The following is an 8,009-nucleotide window of genomic DNA, read 5'->3' as shown; positions in this document are numbered from 1 at the left end:
CTCTGTGCCTCATTTTCCTAATCCATAAAATGAAGATATTGGAGTTAATAGCCAGTAAAGTTTCTTCTAGCTCTAAATCTACAATCCCAGGATCATTACAACTACAGAAGATGCTTGGCATGTGGCAGTCAGGTTACTTTGTGACTAGTTAATATGTAAAAAACAAAAATGCATAAGGAGAGGAGGTATCAGCCTAGACCAGGGAAGGGGAACCCTCAGCCTTGAGGCCATACATGGCCTTCTGGGTCCTTGGGTGGGGCTTTTTGACTGAGTTTAAGTTTTACAGAACAAATCCTTTTATTAAGGAGATTTGGTCTATGAAGTTTGCATTCCGTCTAAACAATCACCCTAAACCGGGTAAAGTAATGGACAAACACACCCTGATACCTTTGTCAGGTGAGGACAGATCTTAATTGAATAAATCAGAGGTGTGAATAATGCCTGATCATTAATTTAATCAAGAAGTCTTGACGAGATGCAACAGGAAGTCTGCTCTGTTTGGGGGCGGGGCTTGTTCAGTGTAACTCTTCACTTCCTTCTTTATCCTGTCAAAGATCTTGCACACAAGCCCCAGACTCGGATTCCTGCTACCATGAGGTGCCTTTGCCCCCATTCAGGTGGTGCTAAAGAAACTGAAGAAAAATCACAAAACTGTGCTGACCATATCCACTACAGATTACACAAGTTATCCAAGTTCAGCAGGGCCCTTACTATGGCAAGGCAATCCTTTTAATTGCCTGACGGATTTAATTTAATTGTAATTACCTATTTGATACATTATCTCACTTTCCACAGCGAAACTTTTTCATCCCTCAAGTCACTGATGACTCCTCCTCCCTCCTCCCAATTTCTCAATGGAGAATTTTGCCCCATGTTTCACTGAAAAAGCTGAAACCATCTATAAGAGTTTTCTCTTCTTGCCTAATCTCAGCACCCAAATACCTTCTGCCAATATCTTCTCCTTCACCCCATCTCCCATGACTTTCTCCATGCCAATACTAATCTCCCTACATGCCAAGGGAACCCATTTCATCCCCACTTCTGATTTCCTCCTTTGTCATTCCCACATTCATGAATATTCACTCTCTCCCTGATTACTGGCTGCTTCCCAACTGCCCATGAACATACAGTCTCCCTCTTCCTAAGAAAACTGTCACCTGATTTATTCAACCCTGCTATTATCCTATGTCTCCTCCCTTTTGTAACTAAACTGTCCAAGAAGGTCTACAATGAGGCCGCCCCTTTTCTTTTCTTCTCAATCTCTTAAATCTTCACTTTTTGACTTCCAACCTCATCATTCAACCTCATGCAACTGAAACCACTTTTTCCAAGCTACCAAGGATCTCTTAATTACCAAATCTAATGGGCTTTTTCCCCATTATCTTTCTTCTTGATCTTCCTTCAATCTTTGACACAATCAACCTCTTCTCTCTGATGCTCCCCTCTGTTTCTCTTCTTACCTGTCTGACTGATCTTTCTCATTCTCCACTGATAGATCTTCATCCAGGTCAGGCCCACTAACTATAAGAATATTTGAGACATTCTATTCTGGGCCCTCTTCTCTTCTTTTTCTTTACTGTTTCAATTGCTAGTCTCATGGATTCAATTATCATCTCTTCTCTAGTGAGTCTCAGATCTATTTATCCAAGCCAAAACTTTATCTTGACTTCCAGCCTCACATCTCCAACTGCCTAGTGAACCACATCTTTTTTTTTTTTTTGCCTTTTTTTTGGAGGGGAGAGGGCAGGGCAATTTGGGTTAAGTGATTTGCCCCAAGTCACAAGGCTAGTAAGTGTTAAGTGCCTGAGGCCGAATTTGAACTCAGGTCCTCCTGACTCCAGGGACAGTGCTCTATTCACTGTGCCCCCTAGCCACCCCTGAACCACATCTTAAACTGAATTCCTGCAGACATCTTAAACTCAAAATATCCAAAACCCAGTTCATTATTTGTCCCCCAAAATCTTCATGCTTTCTGAACTTCTCCATACTGTCAAGGATATCACCATCCTCCCAATCACCTAATCTCTCAACCTATGTGTGATTCCTCACTCCTGTGTACCATCCCCATATCTCATCTGGCAAGAAGTCCTGTCATTTCTATCTTTAATTTCTCTGCTGTAAGCCCCCATCTCTCCTCTGACTCAGTCACTGCCCTGGTGTAGGCCCTCATCACACCTGGACTATTACAACAATCTACAGGTGGTGTCTTTGTCACAAGTCTCTCCCTGCTCCAGCCCATCCTTCATTTGGTCTTCCTGAAATCTAAGTCTGACCATGTCACTCCCTAGTCAATAAATTCCAGTAGTTCCTCTAATATTAAATATAAAATCCTCTCTTTGGCTTTTAAAGCCCCTCATAATGTGTTCCCCTTCTGATCCTTCCATTCTTCTTATACCTTACTTCTCCTCATCCAACCCCAGCCTCCCACCCTCACTCCCACCTTCCTCTACAATTCAGTGACACTGGCCTCCTTGCTGAATCATACACAGAACATTCCATGTCTCAACTGTGGACATTTTCACTGTCTGTCCCCCATGCACAGCATAGCAGTTCTTCTTCCTAATCTACATTTCTGGGGCTTCCCTCACTTCCCCTGAGTCCCAGCTAAATCCCACTTTCTGTGATGAACCTATTCAGATATCCCTTAATGCTAGTTACTTTCCTCTGTGATTATTGTTAATTATCCTGCTTATAACTTCTTTGTCCATTGTATGTTATTCTTTCCCATCTTAAGAGCAGTGACTATTTTTTGTCTTTCTTCTAACCCCAGGGCTTAGTGTAGAGTAGGCACTTAGTTATTTGCTAACTGATTTGACTTCTTGACTTGCTAATACTTTGTGGGCTAGTATAAAACCAAGAGTTTGGGATCAGTGATTCCATGATTAGTCCAGAACTGGAGAGACACCTCTAGTCAAAGCAAAGGGTGAAGACTGAGAGCACCAGCAACCCAAGTCTCGGCCTCCTCTTCTCTCTCTCCCCTTGACTGGAAAGGACTGTGAACTTCAGGCAACCAGAGAATTTGGTCAGCATCCTCACCATGTCCCTAGGATAACAATGGCTGATGGCTGTGTCTGCCTTGGGATCTGAAGACGGATTGGATACAAGAGAAAGAAGGTTCAAGGCCCTACAAGAAGCCCAGCAGAACTACCCCAAGACCACAATGGAACATCTTGAGGACTCCAAGAAAAGGATTTCTGAGAGACGGCTGTGAGTTACTCATTTGACACTGGTGCTATCTAAGCCTATGTCCACTTTCCATTATAGTCTGAAATTGGAGGGGATGTTTTATACCAACCATCATCCTAAATCCAAATATCTAAAACTAACAAAGACTGGCTGGCCAATTGATAACAACTGGGTAAGTAAAGAAGCACACTAGTAGGCTCTTGTGCATTAGAAAAAGCAAAACACATACACACACACACACACACACACACACACACAGAGGACTATCCCTAGCACCCCGAAGGAGGAAAGCAGCACTCAGCCTCTGAAGACTTGACCTTCTAGTGTGAGCAGGCATTGGTAGAGAGAGTAGTTTCATAGTATGTGCTACAAATGTGCTACCTTTTACTAATTGATAAAATAATAAATGGGAAAGAATTTTTAATTTCTATTGAGGAACATTGTTCAGAAATTTCACAGATCAAGTAGTATTTAAGTTGATCAAAGAAGAATAAGGTCGAATTTCAATAGGTAGATATGAGGACTGGATACTGAACTAATATTCAGAACAACTATGTTTAATTCTATTGAGATCAAGTGTAAAATTGTCATTTAGTTCTCCTGAGCTCATGCAATTTACCATAAATTTATGCTTAAAATACCAGAGAAGAGCTGATGGGTAAGCATATAGTCTGTGGGGATGAAGACTCTGTGCTGATTATTTCCATGGAAAACAATGTCTCAAACAAAAAAAGTGAAAATCCAAATCATGATAATGATTTACAGATGTTTTCTTTGTAGAATAGTAAAGAGCTAACAGTAGGAAATACAAAAAGACTTCCAGACATACACGGATCAATGGATGTTGTTGTAGACAAGATTTGGAGGGATGGGCCATACTTGTTTATTATTTCTGTTGAAGAGAAGAGAGAACCTGGAATTTGAATGTTTATCCTTAGCATGATAAGCCTTCATGCATATATCTCTGCATCAACATGTCCATTAATGATTTTTGTGTGGGGATGTGCAATATTTACATTTTATATGGTCTTTTCTGACTGATGTTATCTGCCTATTACTGGAAGGATTTGTGAAAGATTCAGTTCTTGATTGCTGGTATAATTTTTCTGGGAATGCTAGGAAAACCAGAGTTTAATGAGGAATATCAAAACATTAACATTTTCCAAGACCATCAACCCAAGATTTCTTAATACTTGTTTAGTTGATATCTACAATAAAGATTTTAGATTTAGGTTTGGAAGGGACCTTAGGTATCACCCAATTTAATCCTTGTATTTTAAATATGAGAAAACGAGGCCCAGAGGGATTAAGAGATCTGCCCAAATTCAAACAGGCAAAAAGTAACAGAACTGAAATTCAAAGTCAGGTCCTCTGATTCTAAGTCCAAAACTTATTCCACTGTATCATAATGCCTTAACTTTCATGACTGGCATGTCTTTAGGCTTTTTTCTAAGCTTGGGTTCTGACTTTATGAGACTTCACTTATGAAAAGTCATTAACTGAGTGTTTGGAAAGGTGGTCTTTAACTTAGTCAAGAGAATTATTAGAGCAAAAGGATCTGAATCTGTTTCTCCACCTATCATCCCTTTGGCTTTACTTGAGTCTGTCTTATGCTAATATGTAGCTCCAAGTGGGGCACAAGCAATGAAGATGTTAAATAAGAAAGAATATAGTGAAATTTCTAGTCCATAGATATTTCACAAATGCTGACTTTTGCTCCACTGGCTTCCATAGTAATTATGATGTAGACAACTAAAGTTTATATTAGCAGACTGTCAATCTGATTAGATGGAACTAAGAATAACAAAGCATTCATCTAGTAATAATGTTTCTATGGAGTCCCTTAGTAAATAATCAAAAACATGTCTTCACACCGTCAACAAATGATAGAGATGGTGAAATTGTACAATTCGGGATATTGTCTATTATACCTATCACTTCAGCTAAATTGAGTCTCAAAATCCATTTCCAGTGGAATAGCCATACCTGCCTCTAATAGTTTTGATGGAGTCTTGAAGTGGATAGAGGAAAATATTCTTTTATTCACAGATATAACTCACTTGTCTTATTTCATTATATTCAAATGAGGAAATAAAATAATGATGACCAAATATACAATGTCAAAAATGTAATCTTCAGAAAAAAATAATAAATTAGAGCCTTTATAAACAGAGCCCAATTGATAGCAAAGAACCATCTTACCAATCCAAATCCCAAGGAACCTTGATCAACTATGCATATGTAGCTCAAGAGACTTTCTACTGGAAAATGGGAATTTTCCCAGCCAGAAAGAGACAGAGATTGTTGTCATTGGTCCAACCATTCTGGAAAACAATTATAAATTATACCAAAAAATCCATAAATTGTTAATATTCTTTGTTCCAGCAATTCTACTACTGGGTACATACCCCAAGGAAATCAAAGATTGAAGAAAGGTTTCATGAAACCAAAATATAATTGTAGCACTTTATTGTGCCTATGAGAGAACTAGAAATAAATCAAGAGGTCACTAATTGTAGAATGGATGGAAAGTAGGGGCGGCTAGGTGGCACAATGAGTAAGAGCTCAGGCCCTGGAGTCAGGAGGACCCAAGTTCGGTTCCGGCCTCAGACACTTAACACCCACACAAAAAAACTAGCCATGTAACTTTGGGCAAGTTACTTAACCCCAATTGCCCTCCAAAAGGCAAAAAAAAAAAAAAAGAATGGATGAAATGGCACATTGCAATGGAATATTACTGTACCATAAGAAACAATGAATAGAAATAATTCTGAGAAACATGAGAAGGATTATATAAACTGATGCAAAGCAAAGAAAGTAGAATGAGGAGAACAATGCAGTGACAATAACATAAATCACAGGTCTGGTCCCTATCCTATATATAAGTACACATCTACATACATTCACATAGACATAATTCATATAAGACTAATGTCTGATACACATATTTTGTAAGTCAGATGTCAAATAATATATATACACATATGATGTATATGTGTATGTATATATATTATACATCATTCTGTGTTTATATATATACACATATACAGACAGACACACATATATAGCAACTAGTGGTACTCTTATGGAGGTGATTTATGTGGTTTTTCTTACATGGTAATCTAGCAGAGGTATTTTAGGTGGTATTTTATGCAAAACTCACAAAAGGCAAGCACTCACATGGACTTCAGAAGACGAGCTACAAGGACTCTCTCAAGTCCTCTCTGAAGAATTTTGGAATCGATTGTGAGACATGAGAGACACTGGCCCAGCATGGCATCCCTGCAAAGAAAGTGCTGTGTTCTTGAGCACAGCAGAAATGCAGTAACTCAAAAGAAAAGTGAGATGGGCAAATTTAGAAACATCTCTATTTCAAATGTTCATATGGACTGTTTGTGGCCGACCTGCGGTAGATCCTTCCAAACTCCTACCGGTCTGATGACACAGTACACACTGTGATGATACACAGTCGGACACAGTATACCTTGACCCCAACATAGCGATGCTGTTTTGATCCTCTTCAGGGACAAAGGACAACAAGATGTGGTGCAGTGGATAGAGTGCCAGGCCTGGAGTCAGAAAGAATCATATTCCTTAGTTCCAGTCTGAGCTCAGACACTGACTGTGTGACCCTGAGTGAGTGACCTAACCCTATCTGCCTCAGTTTTCTCATCTGTAAAACGAGATGGAGAAGGAAATGGCCAGCCACTCCAGTATCTTTGCCAAGAAAGCCCCAAACTGGATCACAAAGAGTCAGGCATAACTGAAAAACAACTAAATAACAACATGTGTGTATACATGCACATATGTATATACTTATAAAGTGTGCATACATACACATATGTGATAGATAAAATCAGATATCTATCATTCTCAAACAGTAGCATTAAAAAGAGATTTGCTATGTTCTAGTGCCTTTATTCCTAGAGTAATATCAAGATCTGACTAGGGCTCAAAAATGACAACCAGGAAGGGGGAACAGATCTAGGAGCAGACCATGCTGCCCCCAAGAGACTTGAGAGTTTTCCTTGTGTAGAAGCAGTAATGTCACCAAGTCATGACACCAAATGGTTGTCAGAGAAAATGTCTCATTGTTCAGTCACTGGAAATTCCTCTTGTACCAACGAGGACATAAGCTTCACTCTACCCTTGTACATCACACCAGTAAGCTGTGCTCTTTCCCTCCTCCAACTTCATTAGCACCACTCATTGGACACATTCTATGCCACCTGGTTATTTGTCTTTGGTCATCTCAGTACAGTAAAAGAAAAAATAAATGCTGGTTCCCAAATCATAGAGCCTTCTGAAACTTCAGGAAGTTTCTATACATTTTTCTGTAAATTTTGGGTAAGTCACTTACCCTCCATAAGTCCATTTCCTCAACTGTAAAATCAGATGATTGGACCAGATAGTCTCTTCCAGCTTAGGATCTATTATTCTTAACTAGATTCTAAACTTCTTGGTGAAAGGGATTAAGTTTTACTCATTCATTTCTATATCCCTGATAATACTCAGAGCAATCTTGTACATAAGGTAGGTAGGTACTCAGTAGGTATTTAATAAATATAAGATCTTCAGTCTCTATGTTCAACTGCCATGTCCAGAAAGACATTACTAGGAGAAGGTAGCATCAGCATATCATTTCCATGAGAAAGATACTTAAGAATATTTGCTGTTGCTGTTTAGTCGTTTTGGTCACATTTGACCCTTCATGATCCCATTTGAGGTTTCCTTGGGAGAGACATTGGAATGGTTTGCCATTTCCTTCTGCAGCTCATTTTACAGATGAGGGAACTGAGACAAATAGTCACAAAACAAAAGTG

General features: G+C 39.2%; 2 pseudogenes; both read left to right on the top strand.

Annotated features, from left to right (window-relative positions):
• The first annotated feature begins 317 nt into the window (after nt 1–317).
• On the top strand, nt 318–4,376 carry LOC138161044 (transmembrane protein 87B-like; annotated as a pseudogene).
• A 92-nt stretch (nt 4,377–4,468) lies between these two features.
• Nucleotides 4,469–5,273, top strand: LOC138161040 (transmembrane protein 87B pseudogene; annotated as a pseudogene).
• The last annotated feature ends 2,736 nt before the right edge of the window (nt 5,274–8,009 follow it).

Source organism: Petaurus breviceps, unplaced genomic scaffold, assembly GCF_028583685.1.
Source record: "Petaurus breviceps papuanus isolate PSGF00001 unplaced genomic scaffold, PetGlider_PUasm1.0 118, whole genome shotgun sequence".
Lineage (NCBI taxonomy): Eukaryota > Metazoa > Chordata > Mammalia > Diprotodontia > Petauridae > Petaurus > Petaurus breviceps.
The sequence above is the reverse complement of the archived record's forward strand: the minus strand, read 5'-3'. Positions and strand labels throughout refer to the sequence as shown.